At 33.1% G+C, this 9854-nt stretch overlaps 1 long non-coding RNA gene across 1 annotated transcript; it reads left to right on the top strand.

Moving 5' to 3' along the window:
• The first annotated feature begins 5883 nt into the window (after positions 1–5883).
• Positions 5884–7548, top strand: LOC126729000 (uncharacterized). The gene is made up of 3 exons (XR_007656453.1): positions 5884–5975; positions 6178–6238; positions 7325–7548. It is a non-coding gene; the product is annotated as an uncharacterized LOC126729000 (long non-coding RNA).
• The last annotated feature ends 2306 nt before the right edge of the window (positions 7549–9854 follow it).

The raw sequence follows: 9854 nt of genomic DNA, 5'->3' as shown, positions 1-9854 counted from the left end.
GCGACGACCAAAAAGTTGTCACTATTAGGCACACATTAGCGACAATAATATATGGTCATCGCTAATAAATGCATAGTAACGACGACACTAAGGTAGTCACTAATAAGTCGTCATTAAAGGCGTGGAGGGAATTTTATTTACTTTTGGAAAATGAAGGGAAACTTTTAGTGACAACAATAAATTTTATAGCGACAACATTTGTGTCACTAAAATAAGATTTATTTTAACGACAATATCTATTGTCACTAATAATCATTTTTAGTGACGACCATGTGTATTGTTGTTGATATGTGACCAAAAATATATAGTAAATATATTATATACATGCTTTATTTATTAGCGACGATACATTGGTCGTTGCTAATAGAAGGCTATTAGCAAAAATATAACTTGTCGTCTCTAATAGTCACCTTTTAGCAACAACACAACAAGTCATCACAAATATATCTACCAAAATATAATGGAGGGAAAATTTTTCACTCTCAAAAAGTGGCAAGAATTAATGGAGGGAAGTACATTATATATTAGTGATGAATTAGGTCGTCACTATTCTTTTAATGACGACAAAGATTGTCATCACTAATATGTGGCCAAAATAATTTTGATATAATATGATTTTTTTTTTTTTATCAAATCCTCCAAAATGCCTCTTCAAATATTTAAAATGATATAAATTTCTTTAAAATATTTGAAATGATCAAAATACCATTAACCTCGTTAAAATGACCGAAATACCCCCAAACTTATACAATGACCAAAATAACCTTGAAACCTCCAAAGTAATTAGATACTCTCAAATTTGTAATTAAAAAAATTTAAGGAAAATAAAAAAAATAAAAAAATAAAAAACAAACAGACAATGGGGGGCTTGTTGCTTCAAAATACTCTCAAATCATAATTTTACCCATTTGAAACTTGAAATTGATAAAATAACAAAAATCGAGAAAGTTTTGATTTCACTCAAAATTAATACTAACCAATACCCATAGTTATTAAAATGTGAATCGTATTGTGAATTAATTTTTTATTTTTCTGTAGAATGTATAGTAAGATACAAAAATACTTGATAAAATTATATATAAAAAAATATAGATATACATATATGAATGGTATATTCATTATAAAATCATAATATATTCAACTAATAACCAATTTAATCATCAATTATGTAATAATATTTGGCAAAACTAACTAGATAAATCAAATTAATATATATTTATAACATACATGAAAGTTCAAATAGTGTAAAAACACCCTTGAACGTTTAGACCCCCAATTTACAAATTAACCAATTCAAGCTTTATGTCAAACAACTAGTGTGCGGAAAATAAACAAAAGCTATAAAACAGAATTGGTAAACAATCTAAGCCAAATTAAAATCACAACCCACAGCAGATAATAAAAGGCAAAGATAAAAGGAAAGGAAGATGCAAACACAAAGACAACACGCGATGTGTTATCGAAGAGGAAACCAAAGCCCTCGGCGTAAAACCTCTCCGCCGCCCTCCAAGCGGTAAACAATCCACTAGAAAATGTAGTTGGGATACATGGACAGCAATAGACCCTCCAAGCCTAATCTACCCAGTGCACCTAAGCCCTCCAAGCTTCTTGCTCCAACGAGGTTGCGCCGAACCTTTTTCTTTTCTAGTTTCCCGGATTCCGCAACTTAACCATACCATCAACCAATGTAAATTGGTTCCTTCCTAACTGCTTCCCAGAACACCAAACAGCCCTCTCACAGTAATGAATATGGTGAGAACAAGGTTTTGGTAAAATGCCTCTCAAGGGTTTGACAATGGAGAGGAAAAGAGTTGAGGAATTTGAAGAGACTTTTATGTAAATATTGTAAATGAATCAATCTTGTTTTACTCTAGAGTTTCTCTCTTAAAATTCTCTCCGAAAGCTCTCTTTCATTTGTGGGTATGAGAGGTATTTATACTGGGGTGAGAAGAGAATGTGAAACATCAGGTTTTTCAAAACAGGGGTGACTCGCGGCTTGGCCTCGCGACTTGACTGAGTCGCAAGATCCAGTCGCAAGATAACCGTATGGCCAGTTATCCTGTAGTGATCCAGTTAGCATGACTGTTCACTTTCTGGCATGCTTAGCACGTGTGCTGCATCTGGCGGCTTGCAGTCGTAAGTCACCCGCGAGATCCAGCCTCGAGACTTTGTTTTCTTGCACACTCTTAAACATTCAATACTCTATCTCACTCACTACCCTTACAACAAAACCCACCTAAATACAGGGTTACTAAATGCTGAAATACAAGCAAATTTGGCACGGAATAAAGCCAACAAAATGGTTGATTAAATTCAACCTTACAATACATATTCAAATTGATTAAATCCAGAAGTGATAATACATGATATATGAGTCAAAATAATAATTTTTTTTCATCATCTTGCCTAATCAACTCTAAGTCAATGTTAACATCATGGTTGTCATCTTGCAAAATTATTTCTTCTTTGAGACTTTCTAACAACTATGCCAATACCCAATAACCCACTAAAAACCTTCCCACTTAACCTAGTTTCACCAAATCCAATGGTCTCGAGACCATCTATTAAGTTTGACCGGATTTGACCAACTTTAAGTAAACTTTGACCGCACATTTCTTTAAATTCAACCGTTTTATTGTGACCATAATTTACCATAATTAACCTTTCATTACACTCTTCAAATTTGACAGTCGGATTCCAGATCTCAGTATGGCATGTTATGGACATGCATGTGTCATGTACCCACATGGTAAACAACTTTGATTTGCTTTGTTCTCTCAATTTTACCATCCAATTATTCTCAAATTTTGACAACACCAATATTTGACAATTCTCTTCCAATCAAATGATCAAGATTTAAATATGAATTAGAGCATGATGATCATATGCCATGTGACCTCATGAAGACTTGGTTAGCCTTGTTCTCGTAATCTGACCATCCCATTAAAATTATGCTCGCTAGAGTACTTCCTTTAAAGTTATGTTTTCCCCTGGATCACACATGGGAGTGATAGGAGTCGTTCAAATTACTACCTTTAAAATTATATTTTCCATAAAGAATACTGATTTTCAAAATTTAATGTTTAAAGGGAAGATACTAGTAGGTGCTCATTTGGATCAAACATTAGATTTATAGTTTATCTTGACATTAACTCTTATTAATCATTGGTTTTTCAAATGGTTTTCAAACTAAAGCCACTTTTGTTTTTTCCTCTAAAATCAAAGCCATCAATATCTAAACACATATTCTTGATGCATGTAAGATATCATGAGACATATGCCTCCAAGTCTATGCAAGTATGTTCTAAAATGACCAAAATACTCCAAAAACAACTAGAATGACCAAAATACTATTGAAACCTGTAGAATGACACAAATACCCCCAAATCTCTAAAATGACCAAAATACCCTCGAAATCGCTAAAATAACTAAAAACCTCTAAAATGACCAAAAATACTCCTAAAACCTCTAAAATTACCAAAATACGCTCGAAACCTCTTAAATGACCAAAAATACTCTCAAAATCTCTAATATAACCAAAATGTCATGAAACCTCTAAATGACCCAAATACCCTTTGTGGGGGATTTTCCCGCGCACACTTAGCTCATTATCCGCTTTAGGAAGCCAAGCCCGCACGGTTTTTTCCTCGTCCCCGAGTGTGGGAAGACTTTGAGTACAGTCCAACATCGGTTAGAGAAGCGCCTCACGCATGCCTTATAAGCCCTTGGAGCAAGGCATGGTGTACTACTCTTCACACATGTGTGAAGAGTGGTTCACCGTGCCTTGCTCCAAGGGCTTATAAGGCATGCGTGAGGTGCTTCTCTAACCGATGTGGGACTACACTCAAAGTCTTCCCACACTCGAGGACGAGGACAAAACCGTGCGGGCTTGGCTCCCTAAAGCGGACAATGAGCTGAGTGTGCGTGGGAAAATCTCCCACATTTAAAGGTGCTTTTTGAGGGGATGTACCCGTCAAAAGTATTGTCCGCTTTGGGGTAGGGTGAGATTGGCTTGGCCATGTCTTAGACCTGCGACCCGCATGGCTTTGTTACCCTCAAGGGGTACGCCTCTATTACTACTACACATGTGTAGTAGTGGTAGAGGCGTGCCCCTTGAGGGTAACAAAACCGTGCAGGTATCATGCGGTGTCGGACATGGCCAAGCCAATCCCACCCTTGCCCCAAAGCGGACAATACTCGAGATGCACACAGTCCCTCAAAAAGCGCCTTTTAATATGGGAGGGTTTCATAGTCTCAGCCCCCAATTAGCAGTGGTACACGTGTATCTTGGGCTCAAGCTTATAAGGCACATGTGGGAGGCGTCTCTCCCCGATGTGGGATTGAGCAAAACCGTGAAGGCAACGAACAAATCGAGCCTAAAGTGGACAATACCTGCTAATTGGGGGCTGAGACTATGAAACCCTCCCACACCCTTCAAATATCTAAAATGACCAAAATATATTGAAATTTCTAAAATAACCAAAATACTCATTAACTTCTTAAATGACCAAAATTGTCATTTTAAAGATCTTGGGGAGGTATTTTGGTCATGTTACCAATTTTGAGGTATTTTTGGTCTTTTTTTAGGTTTCAGTGTATTTTTTGTCATTTTAGAGGTTTTGGTAGCATTTTGGTCATCTTAGAGGTTCCAAGGTATTTTTGCTCATTTTTGAGGTTTTGAAAGTATTTTTGTCTTTCTAGAGGTTTTTAGGGTATTTTTTGTCATTTAGAGGTTTCAGGGTATTTTTGGTCATTTGAGAGGTTTCAGGGTATTTTGGTCATTTTGTTGGTTTTGAGGTATTTTTGTCATTTTAGAGGTTTCAAAGTTTTTTTTTTTTTTTTTTTTTTCCTCATTGTAAAGGATTTGAGAGAATTTTTTTGTCATTTTAGCAATTTCAGGGGTACATTAATTATTTTAGAGTTTTCATTTTGTGGTTTCATGGTAGTGACTTTAGAGGTATTTTGGTCATTTTAAAAGTTTCAGGAGTATCTTGGTCATTTTACAAGTTAAAGGGGGTTTTTTTTTTCTTGTCATTTTAGAGATTTTGGGAGTATTTTGGTCATTTTAGAGGTTTTAATGGTATTTTGGTCATTTTTTAGGTTTAGGTATAATTTAGTCATTTTTAAGGTTTAGGGGTATTTTGGTCATTCTCATGAATAAAACCAATTTTTCAAATACACTTTTCAACCGATTCTCTATCATTTCTCTATTTCATTCAAATATTATTTCTTCATTCTTTTTTATTTTTTCTTTATTCCTTTCAAATAACTATATTTTTTAAATCTCCAATGGTGTAATTTTCATGCAGTATTTATTTGTAATTTTTTATATCAAATCTATGTTATTCTTGTGCAAATTCTTAGGAATTTTTATGTAATTTAAAATTTATCAAATTTACCTATATTTTAGGAATGAGTTTATCCATTAATTCTTCCCTAAAAAATTCATTAGTTGTTAAATTTTTATCTGTTAATTATGAATATTCATTAACTTATCATTATCTCTTTCTATTTATTTTAATAAAAATACACTATCTAATCTTAATTTAAGATATTATAATTCTAATTCATTAAATTCTAATTAATTTTACCGTAATTACTCCATTAGTCATTTTTTATTTTTGTTATGACTTTTTTTTAGCAAAAGTTTATCATTTAGTTTTTTTTTAAATGACAAACTTATCAAGTTTATCATTTTAGTGATTAGTCCACACGTTTCTTTCATTTTTTTTTTTTTTTAAAAGAGGGCCATACGTTTAGTCTACATTCTACACATTTCTAATTCTTCAATTCATCACCTTCATATCAATTTCTCCATGAATTATTAGGCGCAAACGGAAATGTTTTAAAGTACCCAAAAAAAAATTTTAATGTAAATAGACCCCTTTTTTTTTTGTGGAACCTGTAAACAAACCCACCCAGCTTTTTTTCACGTTCTTTCTCTCCTCTCCTCACGCCTCAACCTCCACAAATCAGTAAGCTCTCTCTCTCATCACTAGTCTCTCCATCTCTCTCTCTCTCTCTCTCTCTCTCTCTCTCTCTCTCTCTCCTCCATTCCCTAATTTTATTTTCTCTCTTTCTTGTGTAGTTCTAGGGTTCCTAATTTCATAATGAAAATTGTGATTGATTTTTTTTCAATTCTGAATGTTCATCTATAACAAAAGCTTTTCTTTTCAGTTCTAAAAGTTTAATTGGATCTATACTTTCGTTGTTCCCTCTTTGTTGTTCTCTCTCAAAGGTAATTTAGAGATTTTGATTTTTTTTAATTTTAAATTTTGAATGATCTATACTTTCATGTTAAGAAAGCATGAACTAACCTTGTGATTAAAAGCTTTTTCTTTTCTTTTTTTCTTTTTCTTTTTTTCCTAGTTTTAATTTTGATATTGTGAGATTTTGGGTTTGAAGCCATGGGCACAGTAAGCTATTCGTTCACCCTGTTATTTGGATTTGAAAGAACATGGGCACCATAGTTTTAGTATTGATATTGTGGGTCCTTATAATTAAATATGATATTCTATAATATTATTATTATTACGGAACATGGTGAGGAAGATGACTTCTATTGCTTATTTTATTAGATATGAAATTAGCAAAATAATGGGAAGTGTTGTGTTCTTACGGAATCTTTGCTTCTTTAAAATAAAAGTGAGTGAAATTTTTTGCATGTCATTTAGTAGCTAGCTACAAGGCACTGCAATAGTAGGACTTTTAAACAAATCATATGAAGAATCTCCAATAATGGTAGATTTTGACTTTTAAACATTCAACTTAGGGGCAGAGAAGCTCTAATAGTGAAAATGGCTTTGTGAGTCAGCTTGTATACATAATTGATATATTGTGAATCAATTCTATTTCTCCATAAGCTAATTGAAGCTATCCAAGCTGCAAAACTTCCACCACAAAAAAAGTTCAAGGTGCTTGGTCTGGATAACTATGTTTCTTGCATATGGTGGGAATATGTTTCGTCACCATAGTCTACTTTTGTTGTAGTTAGTATAATCTTTTATGTAGTTATCTTTATCATTGTATAGACTTTGAATAAATTACTTTACCAAAATGTTACTGACCATACTATCATATTTTGCCAAATATCTTTTGATATGTTCTTTGTTATGATTGTTAATTTGGACTTATTTCTTTTGGAGAATGAGTATTGATGCAGATTAAGTTTTGTTTAATACATAGGGCTTTCATATCTTTTCATCTATGGTATTTTTGAAAAATATAAATGTTAAAATTTTACTTGAATGTTAAAACTATTTAGTAAGTATTTTTGTCATCTATTTTAGTTGACCTTTACATTGGTTTATGCTCATTATTTCAGGTTAAAATGTCGCATGTCTTGGGTTACAATCTTACATATGATGTTGAAGGGAGATACATTTCATTGCAACAAGTTTTAGCTTGGCAACATATCTTCATGAGGAATATGTTATTATTTGATTAGTATTTAAGAGAATAGATTGGAACTTAAATTATGTATATGATATTGAAATTGGGTATGTTTTCCCTTATTAGTAGTTATTGATTGAGCAGTTATTATGCTTATATGAGTATTTGTGATTGAAAATTTTTGATGTGTGGGATTGTGATTTATTATTTTCCATCAAGTACCCATGTAAAATTCAAAATGTAAATTTTATAGAAAAATTCAAAAAAATGTAAAATGTTATTAGTGACAACATTGTCGTTACTAATATTTTATCATATCATCAGTGACGACAAACAATATCATCGCTAATATGCAAATTTTAGTGATGAAATGTTTGTGGCCGCTAATATATTTTATCTGTGATGACAGCAAGCATCGTTGCTAGTAATGACATATTAGTGACAACAAAAATGTCGTCGTTAATAATAATCTACTAGCGATGACAAAAAAATTTGTCACTAGCTAGTAGCGACGACATCTTGTCTTGGGTTCTTGAGTTATTTATGACAACAATTGTCACTATTAGCGATGACTTTGTCGTCGTTAATAGTATTTTATTTGCGACGATATTAATATCGTCACTAAAAGCTTTTTTGTTACCATTTTCGTTTAACAAAAGTTAGCGACGACATTTTTCGTTGCCAATATAATTAGCGACGATATTTAAAGCATTAGTGACGACTATATGCCATCACTAAAGACCGACTTTCATGTAGTAGCCAACCTGGTTTGCTAGGTCAAACCTCCACTTGGGTGGTTTAAATTAAATTCAAATGGAGAATCTCTAGGAAACCCAGGTAAGGCAGGTGGGGGAGGCTTATTCGAGACCAACAGGGGAAGTGGATCAAGGGTTTTATGCGATGTATTGGTGTTGAAACTAGTATTATTTCTGAGTTTTGGGCCTTGAGGGATTGGCTTCTGTTAGCTCACCAACTTGGCATCACCCAACTCATTGTGGAGCTTGATGCTAAAACTATTGTCGACCTTGTTCTCTCAAAGAAAACCTCTAACAGTTCCTACTCATCCTTGCTGATTGACTGCAAGTACCTCCTTCACAAGTTCTAGCAAATCAAGGTCAACCACATGTTTAGGGAGGCGAATAAATGTGTGGACTATCTTGCTAAAATCCTCTGAAAATCTATTCTCAGAGGATTTTGTTGTCTTAGATTCCCCCCCCCCCCCCCCTGAAAATCTTCGTGTAATTTTAGATTCGGTTGCTGATGGGTTGTACTCTCTAAGGCTTTTAGCCAATACTTCACCTTTTTTGGCTAGTTGATTTTAATGCAATTTCCTTTTAAACAAAAACAAAATGTTTTTTTTTTTGGAGAAAGTACGTCCATACATGATTGATTCCTTAATTTGCCCATAAATATAGTGAAAATTCATTGAGTATGTCTGATATATACAATTGCATGTTATGAAATTTATGGGTATATAATTTAATATTTCAATGACTGTTTATTTGGTTTGTACATAGATTCTTTCATGTTGATTTATATACATGATCAGTCTCTTGCTCATAGATATATGCGTGAAGTGATTGAATCTATTGAATAAGCTATGAGCAGATACGTTATTGCATGCATGTAAATATATGGGTATTAGACTAGTTAAGTACAATTGATGAATGTGTGAGGAGTTATCTATTACTTCCATCTTTGCTTGGATTGATTTTTGTTTTCCATATGATATTCCTCATGTACGTCATGAGGATATGCACAGGTTAACTTTATAGGTAGCATTAATAATACTCTTTACCAAATAGTAAAAGCCTAAAAGGGCTTGATCCACGAAACTATCTAAACACCATAGTGTTCACTTACATGCGCGTTACACACAAATCATACATCACGCGTAGCCAAGGAAAAAAAACCTGGTGTCCACCCCCCCTAAAATTAAACTCCATGAATAAGAAAATTCGATCATATATTCCGCTAAGGATACGTTTGGGGTTATTTTGATTTTTCCCTTCACATTTAAAATTATGATAAGGTCTGCTCTCTTTTTTACTTTTTTAAGAAACAAACAAGCACACACATAAATGATGGAAAATGAAATTCTAACATAGGTATATCACCAACTCCACTAAAAGGCCATGATTGCATTAAGCTGGAAGGCTGGTTCACCATGTCAACTTTGGAAATATTGCGACAAACTATATTTTTATTTTTAGTTTTGAAATATAATCTGCTCTTGATGTTGTATTAAGCTAGGTGGCTGGTTTAGTTAAAATTATAAACTTTGGACCTTCATTCTCTTTTTTAATCTATATTAATTAATTATTAAATAATTATTACGTTATCATAATAATATATTGAACCCCAGTCTAATCTTAAAATCTTGAAGTTCTCTCCTTTATAGTTATTTTTTAACAGTTAGGTTTTTTTTAAAATGCTTAATTTAGTTCTCAAGGTGTTCTATC

The sequence above is a fragment of the Quercus robur genome, chromosome 5, assembly GCF_932294415.1.
Source record: "Quercus robur chromosome 5, dhQueRobu3.1, whole genome shotgun sequence".
In the NCBI taxonomy this organism is placed as follows: domain Eukaryota; kingdom Viridiplantae; phylum Streptophyta; class Magnoliopsida; order Fagales; family Fagaceae; genus Quercus; species Quercus robur.
The sequence above is the reverse complement of the archived record's forward strand: the minus strand, read 5'-3'. Positions and strand labels throughout refer to the sequence as shown.